Source organism: Apodemus sylvaticus, chromosome X (assembly GCF_947179515.1).
Source record: "Apodemus sylvaticus chromosome X, mApoSyl1.1, whole genome shotgun sequence".
NCBI lineage: Eukaryota > Metazoa > Chordata > Mammalia > Rodentia > Muridae > Apodemus > Apodemus sylvaticus.
Window position 1 is genome coordinate 54120180 of NC_067495.1, and position 12073 is coordinate 54132252.

The following is a 12073-nucleotide window of genomic DNA, read 5'->3' on the forward strand; positions in this document are numbered from 1 at the left end:
GTGACTTGCCAAGTGTGGGGTTTTAATAGAAGACCTGTCCTTTTCAGAAAATATTTTCTGATCTCTAATTTGGATGGTGTTATGATTTGAATATGCAATGTCCCCACAGGCAATATGTAGCATGTTTTATTGAAACATTGAGGCATAAAAAGAAAATATTGTGTGTATGAAACTGTTTCTTTAATTAATGCTTACCTATATATGGTGATGCATAAAACTAATCCCAGAGATTGGGAGATTGAGACAGGAAGATCAGATGGTCATGTCACATAACTTGTGCTATATGAGATGGAAGGAAGGAAGAAAGGAAGGAAGGAAGGAAAGAAGGAAGGAAGGAAGGAAGGAAGGAAGGAAGGAAGGAAGGAAGGAAGGAAGGAAGGGGAAAAGCAAACAGGAGAGATATCTCAGCACTTAGAAGCCCTGGATGCTCTTTCTGACAACTGGAATTCAACTCCCAACACCCACAGGATGGCTCACAATTGTCTGCAACTCCAGTTCCAGGAAATTTCATGTCTTCTTCCAGCCTCCACAAGCCAATCTTTGTACACAGACATACATGCCTGCAAAATATCCATATACATACAATAAAAAAGAACTTGGGGGGGGGAGGAACTTGGAGAGGCAGCTCAGCAGTTAATAGTATTTGATGCTCAAGTGAGAGTAACTGAGTTCAAATCCCCAGTACCCACATAAAAAGCTAGGTATGACCTTGCACATGCCTGTAACCCCAGTGCTGTGGGGAACAGAGAATGGCTTGCTGGGGCTTACTGGCCATGAGCCTATCTCCAGGTTTAGTGAGAGAGCCTATCTCAAGGGAATAAGGAGTCCATACACACCTGTGCATCCAAAACTACATGTTCAAATATACCAAAACAAATTCACACAACCAAAACTTGGAAAACATTAAATAACACACAGTTTTAAATGTTTTCCTTGGATTTGGTGAGATGTCTCAATGGGTAAAAGCACTTGACAATCAATCTAATCTCCAGAAATCTGTGTGACAGTTGTCCTCTGACCTCTCCATATGCATTATGCCATATGTGCACCTCACTATACACACACACACACACACACACACATATATATATAATATATATAATATATATATATATATATATAATAGTAATTAAAACTTTGAAAAAATCTCTTAGCACTTCAATAATGTTCTGCGTATAAGTCTAGTATATTTTGGTCCAATAATGATACAGGCTTTATCTTGTACAGCAGGACTTAAAATTCAGTGGTGATTAAGAGGCCAGCCTCACTGAGATGAAATCTTCTGCGAAGTGTTTTCTGAAAGCACAAAGAAGCTGTGTTCTAGAGATAGCCAAGATTTACCTCCTGCTGCAGCTGTACTTGGTAATGTTTAAGAGGTACCCAGGTGGTACTGGTTTGAAGGCATAAAGGGGTCATGGAAAGCAGCTGAGGCTCTTGGCACTGTGAGAGGCCATGGAAGGCCATTGATGAAGGTGCAGCCTCAGTTGCAATTGATGGACCAGGACTAAAGGGGTCGTGTAAAGGAATTGAGGCTTGGCCCCATGAAGAGAGCCTATGAGAGGCTATTGGTGAAGCCTAGTTGCAGAGGAAGACCCCAATGTATTGGAGATGCCAGTGCCATGGGATGATCACCAAGAACAGCAGCAGCAGTGGAGTGGATCAACCTGAGCCTAGAGTGCTACAGAGGGCAGAGCTGGACAAGTGATGTCAGCCCTTTGGAGGAACCCAGAAGATGTGTGGATTCCAGACATTGGAACAAGAAGCCATAACATTGAAGTTGCCTTGGAGACCCTAAGATGTTCCAGATGCCAGAGCTGTGGAATATCTACTGAGGAAAGCTGCTAACAGGGAGTGGAACCAGCCCAGGAGAAAGAAGTTTGTTGCAGTCAACAAAGATGAAAAAAGAGTTGGAGATCTGAAGGCTGCTTTGACATCTGACATGGAGATGCAGAGTTTGGAGTTTGCCCAGCTGGTTTCCTGTCTTGCTTTGGGGATTACAGTTAAGTGATTGGATGAATCTCAGAAAAGTCTTTGAAATATGGAATTTTCTGGAAGTGAGGTGCCCAGTTTTCTGAGGAACCGCCAGACTGATTTCCAGAGTGGTTGTACCAATTTGCAACCCCACCAGCAGTGGAGGAGTGTTCCTCTTTCTCCACATCCTCGCCAACACCTGCTGTCTCCTGAATTTTTAATCTTAGCCATTCTGACTGGTGTAAGGTGAAATCTCAGGGTTGTTTTGATTTGCATTTCCCATACCACTCCTGGGCATATACCCAGAGGATTCCCCAGCATGTAATAAGGATACATGCTCTACTATGTTCATAGCAGCCCTATTTATAATTGCCAGAAGTTGAAAGAACCCTGGTATCCCTCAACAGAAGAGTGGATGCAAAAAAAATGTGGTATATCTACACAATGGAGTACTATTCAGCCATTAGAAACAATGAATTCATGAAATTCTTAGGCAAATGGATGGAGCTAGAGAACATCATACTAAGTGAGGTAACCCAGACTCAAAAGATGGTATGCACTCACTAATAAGTGGATATTAACCTAGAAAACTGGAATACCCAAAACATAATCCACACATCAAATGAGGTACAAGAAGAACGTAGGAGGAGTGGCCCCTTGTTCTGGAAAGACTCAGTAAAGCAGTATAAAGCAAAATCAGAACAGGGAAGTGGGAAGGGTTGGGTGGGAAAACAGGGGGAGGGAAGGGACTTTCGGGGAGTGGGGGTCCAGAAAAGGGGAAATCATCTGAAATGTAAATAAATATATCCATAAATTAAAAAAAAATTTAAAAAAGTAAATCTTACTAAAAATGTAAAAAAAAGAAATTTGGAATTTTAACATTGTTGAGACTGCTATAGACTATAAGAACTTTTCAAGTTGAACTAAATGTATTTTTTAATTATGCTTTGTTTAGGTATGCCCCCCCATAGACTCATATGCTTGAACAAGTCTATGGGGACCAGGGAGTGGAATGTGATTGTTTGTATATGCTAGTCCCAAGGAGTGACACTATTAAAAGATGTGGCCCTGTTGAAGTAGGTGTGGCCTTGTTGGAGTAGGTGTGTCACTGTGGGTATGGACTTTAAGATCCTCATCCTAGCTTCCTGGAAGCCAGTATTCTGCTAGCAACCTTCAAATGAAGATGTAGATCTCTCAGCTCCTCCTGTACCATGCCTGCCTGGATGCTGCCATGCTTCTGCCTTGATGATAATGGACTGAACCCATTAAGCCGGCTCCAATTAAATTTTGTCCTTACAAGAGTTGTCTTGGTCATGGTGTCTGTTCACAGCAGTAAAACCCTAAGTCAATGTCTGTATATATGTCTATAACTGGTATTCATGGAGACTGGAATAGAGTATTGGATCCTTTGGAACTAGAGCTATGGAGTACTTGTTAGCCAAAACCTGCATCTTCTGGAAGAGCTTTTTAGTTAGCCTCTAGTGTCTAGTAGGGGCATTGTGGCCTCATTATACTGTAACTCTGAGAGAGAGAGAGAGAGAGAGAGAGAGAGAGAGAGAGAGAGAGAGATCATATGCATATTCACACAGACAGTAAGTTTCTATTAACCTGCACTCTGCTCACCCACACCAATTTAACCTTTCCTGTTCCCTTAGCCTCTTTTAATCTTTTGTTTCAGTGCAGTCTATCTCCCTTTCCTTCAACCCCTACTTCTCCCCATGGCCCTAGAAATTACTAATTTCTATGGAGATTCCAAATGGAATACAAATAGGTAATTATCTAATACTTTAATGATAATATACACAAATAAGGGAGAGCATGCAATAAATAAGAGAGAACATGTGATATTTGTCATTCTAGTTCTGGTATTACCTCATTCAGAATGACTGTTTCCAGCTCCATCTATTTATCTATGAATTTCATTCTTCTTAATACCTAAATAATATTCCAGTGTGTAAATATACTGAATTCTCCCTATGGATAGACAGATAATTGGCCTTAGGGGAAAATTTACTACTATTTTTCTACTAAATAGGCATAGTATTAAACCAATTCCTAATGACTTATCATTATGCCCTTAGATCAGTATATCTCTCAACCTTCCTCTGGGAAACTTCTATTTGAAGTAGATGCTTGCTAACAGAAAAACCCACAACTATGGTACAGAGAGCAGGGGACTGCAGAATGCTCAGCCCTAAGAAGAATGCATGTACTGTACACCCCCCTCCTAAGACTCAGGGATGATCATTGTAGAAAAGGAGCATAAATAGTTAAGAACCAGGGATGCTAGTTGACTATAGGAAAACAGTGTCTTCTAGACATAGCAGCACAGCTACATATATGAACTCACATCAGTTAACACCATGCATAAAAACTGTGTGAACCCAAGCTAAACCAAATACTAGCATGGAGAGGGGAGTTGGACATAACAGTCCACCATGGAACTGTTAGTAATTTTTATCTCCTAGGACAGGGAGAGAAAGTTTTAAGCTTGTAGCCTCCAGTAAGTTGGCCACACACATCCAAGAATATTTGGGAGGCACAAATTGTTCTTGATGGGTTTAAAAATAGACACAAATTTGGGTGGGTAGGGAAGGGGTTGTAAATCTGGGATGACTAGAGGACAGAGGTAAATATGATTGAAGCACACTGTGTGAAATAAAGAAATAATAAAATTTTTAAATTAAATAAGTATTTCTAAAATATTCAACAGTCACAGATTCTCAGTACTTAGACCAGTCATGAGTTTCTGCACTAACTGCTGTACAATGCAAAAAGCAGCTTCTCTGACCAAAGCTGACAACAGAATTGACCTATGGGCATAGACATTAATATTTAGAAGATAATGTGGTATGACAGGCTCGTGTATTTGAACACTTGGTCTCCAGTTGGTGCCACTATTTTGGGAAATTTTGGAACCTTTGGGAGATGTGATGGTTTGTATATGCTTGGCCCAGGGAGTGGTAATATTTGGAGGTGTGGCCTTGTTGAAGAAGGTGTGGCCTTTTGGAAATGTGAGTCATTGTGGGTATGGGCTTTATGACCCTCATCCTAGCTGCCTGGAAGCCAGTATACTGCTAGCAGCCTTCAGATGAAGATGTAGAACTCTCAGCTCCTCCTGTGCTATGCCTGACTGGATGCTGCCGTGCTCCCACCATGATGATAATGGACTGAACCTCTGAACCTGTAACCCAGCCCCAATTAAATGTTACAAGAATTGCCTTGGTCATGATGTATGTTCACAGCAGTAAAAACCCTAAGACATAAAGCCAAAGGAAGTAAACCTGCTAGACAGAACAGAACTACGACAGGAGATGAGACCTACCTGGAGGTAATGGGTCACTGATGTAGTGTGCCTTCTACATTCTAGGCCACCTCCACTTCCCAGGGCTAGATAACAAGCAGCTGCCTTGAAAGTAGCGAATATGGACAGATGTTCATCTTAATGAATGCTCCACCTTGATGGAAGTTGTTATCCTGTTTCAGTGTTCTACTTTTCAGAGTAGGACATTTTATAAGTAATTCAATGGGCAGAAAATATGATAAGTAGATTTAAAGAGGACTTTCAGACTTTAACATGAAGGGATGTTGTATTTTTGTCAAAGAAATTTTCAGTATCTAATAAAATGTTCTCATGACTTTTTTCCTGAGTTTGTTTATACAGTGTATTACATTGATGAATTTTTGTATATTGAACCATCCCTGTGTCCCTGGGATGAAGCCTACTTGATCATGGTGAATGATGGTTTTGATGTGTTCTTGGAATCGGTTTGTGAGAATTTTATTGAGTAATTTGCATCAATATTCATAAATGAAATTAGCCTGAAGTTCTCTTTCTTTGTTGGGCCTTTCTGTGGATTAGGTATCAGAGTAACTATGGCTTCATAGAATGAATCAGGTAATGTTCCTTCTGTTTCTATCTTGTGGAATAGCTTGAGGAGTATTGGTATTAGGTCTTCTTTGATGGTCAGATAGAATTCTGCACTAGAAGCATCTGGCCCTATTTTTGAGGGGTTGGGAGGCTTTTAATAACTATTTATATTTCCTTAGGAATTATGGGACTATTTAGATAGTTTACTTGATATTGATTTAATTTCATGGTATCTGTCTAGAAAATCATCCATTTCATCTAGATTTTCCAGTTTTGTTAAGTAAGGACTATTGTAAGTTCTTATGATTTTTTTAAAACTTCCTCAGTTTCTGTTGTTATGTTTCCATTTTCATTTCTGTTTTTGTTCATTTGGATACTGTCTCTGTGCCCTTTAGTTAGTTTGGCTAAAGGTTTATGTATCTTGTTGATTTTCTCAAAGAACCAGGAATTCATGGTACATAATTAAACATAATAAAAGCAATATACAACAAACCAACAGCCAACATAAAATTAAATGGAGAGAAATTAGAAGCAACCCCACTAAAATGAGGGACAAGACAAGACTGCATACTCTTTCCCTATCTATTCAATATAGTACTTGAAGTTCTAGCTAGAAAAATTAAACAACAAAAGGATATCAAGGGAATCAAATTAGAAAGGACAAAGTCAAAATATCACTATCTGCAGATGATATCATAGCATAAATAAGCAACCCCCAAATTCCACCAGAGAACTCCTACAGCTGATAAACAACTTCAGCAAAGTGATGGAATATAAAATTAATTCAAATAAATCAGTAGACTTCCTTTATACAAATGGTAAACAGGCTGAGATAGAAATTGAGGAACCAATACCCTTCACAATGGCCACAAATAGTATAAAATATTGTGGTGTAGCTCTTATCAAGTAATTGAAAGATTTGTATGCCCAAAACTTCAAATCCCTGAAAAAAAATTGAAGAAGCCCTCAGAATATGGAAAGATCTCCCGGGCTCATGGATTGGTAGGATTAACATAGTGAAAAAGGGCATCTTACCAAAAGTAATCTCCAGATTCAATGCAATCCCCCGCCCCCATCAAAATTATAATACAATTCTTCACAGACGTGGAAAGAGCAATTCTCAACTTCATATGGAAAAACAAACAAAAAACCCAGAAGATCAGGCCCTTCAACGTTCCAGCATGTTAGGGAAGGAGCTCATAAAGCTAAAGCCCTTCCTGGAGAGCAATAGGTAGTTAATGGCTGGGGGAGGGCTTTTCACTGGTGTAGCCATTGGTAAGTGGCTCATGCTCAAATAAATAACCACTTATATTCCTGTAAACAAACTTAACTAAGTCACAAAAATAAAAGAATGAAAGTAGGAGGGGGACAAGTTGGTAAGAGGAATAGCCAATAGGAATGAAAAGAAAAAGGATACTGGAGGGTGAATATGATCATAGTACATCTTAAATTTTATGAACTTGTCAAACTTTATTTTTAAAATTTTCTCATTTTACATACATAGATAAGCTTAAATAGTGACACTGTCACCATATGTTTTAGTATTTAAATAATATACTAGGGGCTGGAGGGATGGCTCAGCAGTTAAGAGCACTGGCTGCTCTCCCAGAGGACCCGGCTCAATTCCCAGCACCCACATGGCAGTACAACTGTCTATAACTCCAGCCCCAGGGGATCCAATGCTCTCTTCTGGCCTCCTCCACAGGTACCAGGCACACATACGGTGCCCAGATACACATTTAGGCAAAGGCAAACAGTCATACACATAAAAATAAATAAAATCTCAAAGGGATAATATACTATAATCTACAATATAATTCTCTTCTTTGGTTTTATTTTCTCTAATAAAAGAGTCAAAACTATGAAGGTCTACCTTGTCTTCTCTGTTTCAGGAAAGACCTACTCTAAAGCATCTCCAGGCTCTAACTCCTATTTTGACTTTATGAAAAATTAATTCCCTTTACCTTAACACACTCTAGACAGTTATGTGATTCCAAAACTTGTTAGTACCACACACAAACGCTTTCATCATCTGATGGAGATATTTTAAGATTGACTTTTTCTCAAAGGGAATGAAATAAAGGTAGGATATTCTAATCCGCATCATATCTTGGCATATTTCAACACCCATGAGAGCCACTGGCAAAATTTTTCTAACACCCTAGTAACAAAATGCAGTTCAGCTTCATTGCCTCTGCCTCCCAGCATGCTTCTTAGCCTGAAACAGCAAATGAGATGAATGCAAGATGCATATCTGCAAGGAATATGATGCAATAATCGTATTCTACGATTCCATTATGCTATAATTAATCTTAATTACACATTCAATCCTGCCTGAATTAAAAGACTCACATAGCTTGAATCCTGTGTTGCCTGTAATTCTACTGTGTTATTTTGACAGATATAAAGTATTAAATCTTCTAAAGCAATATGGTGTTTTGGAGAGATCAACTGTGGTCATCCTAGGGTATTCTTTTACTGAGGACTAGGAGACAGCATTTTGTGTCCCTGTTTCCCAGTCCCAGCCTCAGAGGCAGTCAGTGCATGGGAAAGGAAATGCTGATTACATATCCAGTCACCTGACAGAAGGGGCGGTGCCCATCCTTCTTCATGTGTTTGTGTTTCTCTTTAGTGTTCTGAAGCCTGCCTAGGGACTTGGCATTTGCCTCCTTTTCCATGTATCATTGTGAGAATTTCCTGGGTTCTCTTTCAATCTTCCCCCTCTTGCTTTCACAGGCACTTATTAACCTTCTTGGAGCTTCTCCAGGCACACCCAGTAACTCCTACAGAGCAAAGGATCTTCTTAGAAGGCGGAAAGCCTCACCCACGGCAGCCCCTTTATTGTGGTACAATATAGACACAGCCGGTATTATCTGTGAGGCCAATATCATGAGATCATTTTCCACTTGCACCTACTGAGCTATAGTGCAAATGGGGATTTTTTTTTCCTAGCTTTTTCCAGACAGAGTTTCTCTGTGTAACAGCTCTGGCTGTTCTGCACTTGCTCTGTAGACCAGGCTGGCCTGGAACTCACAGAGATCTCCCTGTCTCTGCCTCCCAAGTACTGGGATTAAAGGTGTTGGCCACCACCAACCAGCACAAACAGGGATTTTTAAATATCTTTGGAGTTTGGAATTCCAAAATCTAATCCCATATTGCTTAGGGCAAAGAAATGTCTGGAACTATCAGAAAACCTTGTTCTTGAGAAAACACAAGAACTCCATAATGGTTTGTGGACTTTGGCTGGACACATTTGGCCCTGAAAAGAACAAGTTTTGCTTATTTGGGGAACAGAACAACAAAAAATAGTTCATTAAAACCACCACCTACAATGGAGTCTGGCAAAAGTACTGTGTTCTATTATACTGAGCAAAGGAACCAAAGTAAAAGCAAAAAATGATGAATGCTTTCCTGTACTGGGAGGAAGACACTGGCTAGACAGCTACAGTAGGAAAGACGATGAAATAGTGAGATAGCTAAAAGCTGGGAGACTCCTTATGAAAACTTTAAGCATCTTATGCAACCCAGGTGCATATCTGCATCCTTTCTAGAGGGCACAGTGGCCTGGAACTGATATTCCATGTGGGGATTCCTATGGCCTCAGAAAAAGGTAAGAACTTAGCCTCTTCTTGATTTTCCTGCACTTTCCAGAAAAGAAAAAAAAAAAAAAAAACATTGAAGCATAAAGCTTCCAAGACAGTGGCAGAGGCCTTTAACCAAAGCGCTCTGGGTCTGTGAGTTCAAGGCCAGTTGGTCTACATAGCTAGTTCAGAACAGCCAAGATTACACAAATCCTGTCTTGAAAAACCAAAAAAATAAAATGAGAGATGGATAACATATAGAGGTTTGGCCTTCTCAGTGTGGTGCAGATATTTTTTCCCCTAACAGATATTAGAAAGGGACCTGTATATAACCATCCTGTCACCTAATTTATAAATAGATAGATAGATGGATGGATGGATGGACGGATGGACAGACAGACAGACAGATAGATAGATAGACTCCTGTGACGTTATTAATGTGCCACTTCTCGCCTTTTTTTTTTTTTTGAGGCAGGGTCTCTCCACATAGATGTGGCTGTCCTGGACCTCACTATATATACCTGGCTGGGCTTGAATTCACAGAGATCTGCCTGCATCTGCCTTAAGTGCTAAAAGTTAGGGCCTGTGCCACCACACCAGACTTAATGTGCAACCTCTAATCTGAGTCCTAATTACTTCAGAGTAGCAGGCTTGTAAAAATGTAATAAGCTGCACACTTATGTAATGCATACTTTTCTGTCTTTATGTAACACTTTTCATTTTTAGATTTATTTTATTTTATGCTTATCAATGCTTTATGTTTTGCCTACTTGTATGTATGCACACAATGTGCATGCCTGGTACCGTCAGAGGTCACATGAGATGTCATATTCCTTGAAACTGAAGTTACAGATAGTTGTAAGCTGCCATGTAGGTGCTAGGAATTAAACCCCGTGTCATTTGTAATAGTAGTAAGGGCTCTTAATCACTGAGCAATCTCTCCAACCCCAAGTATTTATTCTTTAATTGAAGGTTGCTTTTGTGGCTGGTGAGATGGCTAAGTGTGTAAGAGCATTTGCCACCAGGTCCTGAGACCTAAATTGAGGAAGGACAGAACTGATTCCTGAACGTTGTCTTCTGATCTCCACACTTGGACCATGGCACACGCCCAGTGGTAGGAGGCAAAGAAAAGATTTGTTTAAATGTTGCTTCCAATTCCTTTCAAAAGAATTCAAGTGGCAGCCCTTATCAAAGCTCCTGCTGCTTCCACGTGGCTGATGTGGTCAAAAACAAGCCCCAAGTAACAGTTTGCCTTAACTGTCCTGGTTCCATTTGCAGTAACACATCTAAGGTTCTGGGGAAAGACAGTTCCATCTTGACATTTCTGAGAAGTGGCCAGAGATGTTTGTTAACACTGAATACGCTCTACAAATGTTGAGTCTCAAACGTGGGGTTAGCAGAATAGGTCTTTCAGAAGCATTTTTGAGCCTAAGAGCTAGCATAAAGGGGCAGTTGCAACTATGTTCACCCTGGAAACCTCTAGCAGCACATAGCAGTGCTTTGGGTAACTGCCCTGTAAGCTAAAGCCAACCAGATCATTATGCTTCTGAGGACCAGATGCAAGACAATGTTAAGATCATTATAGATCATTGCATTGGCATTAAAAAAAAAGTGAAATGAGAATTCAAATGGTATTTTTAAAATTTAAACTATCATTTTTCCAATTAGAAAAATAAAAATATAACTTCATAATTTAGATAAAATGAGTGGTAGTACAGTTCTTAGTTTCTCATTTGCCATTTTTTCACCTTAAAATTTCTTTCCTGCATATGTGTATGTGGGCCAGTCATACATGCTCCAAGGAGAACAAATGGCAATCAGGAGACAGTTTGCAAAATCTGGCTCTCTCCTTCCTCCATGGAGGTTACAGAAATGGAGTTTGGTTGTCAGCTTTGGTGACAACACCCTTAGCTGTTGAACCACTTTTGCCTTTTTGTTTGTTTTTGCTTTTTGTTTGTTTGTTTGTTTGTTTGTTTGGACAGGGTATCCCTTGCTGTCCTGGAACTCACTCTGTAGACCAAGCTGGTCTTGAACTCCGACATTTGCCTGCCTCTACCTCCCAAGTGCTGGGACCAAAGGTGTATGACAGCACTGCCCTGATCCATTTCCCTTTTGTAACACATAGATACTACCTATTTTCCCCTACTCTTGAAAAAATGCTGACATTTTGTTCTGTATTATGTTTTACTTTGAGACAGAATCTCAGGTAGCCACAGTTGGCCTTGAGCTCACTGTGTCATTAATGATAACCTTGAACTTCTGACCCTCCTGCCTTTGCCTACTAAATAATGGCTCATGCCACCAGGTCCAATTTCTATGGTGCTGGGGATCCAACTGAGGGCTTCATGCATTGCTAGGCAAGCACTCCACCACTGAGCAACATTCCTGAGCCCATTTGACATCTTTCCTCAGGCTCTTTACTTTCCCATTCTTTTTCAAGCCCATACACTCTAAGGTACTTGAACACTATAGGTTAGCAGGTCTTTTCTATTCCAGAGTTAAAACAAGTACCTCAGAGTTCTTTTCTTAAACCACAGTACTAAATCACATTGTTGACCACAGTAGCTATAAAAACTGCACTAAATAAAAGATGTAAGTGTTTAAAAGTCTCACTCCAGGTAGCTAAGAGATGTTTGGGGTGTCAAGAGCA

General features: G+C 40.0%; 1 non-coding gene across 1 annotated transcript; it reads left to right on the forward strand.

Annotated features, from left to right (window-relative positions):
- Positions 1-10600: 10600 nt before the first annotated feature.
- LOC127675888 (small nucleolar RNA SNORA16B/SNORA16A family) lies at positions 10601-10733 on the forward strand. The gene has a single exon (XR_007975569.1). It is a non-coding gene; the product is annotated as a small nucleolar RNA SNORA16B/SNORA16A family (small nucleolar RNA).
- Positions 10734-12073: the final 1340 nt, after the last annotated feature.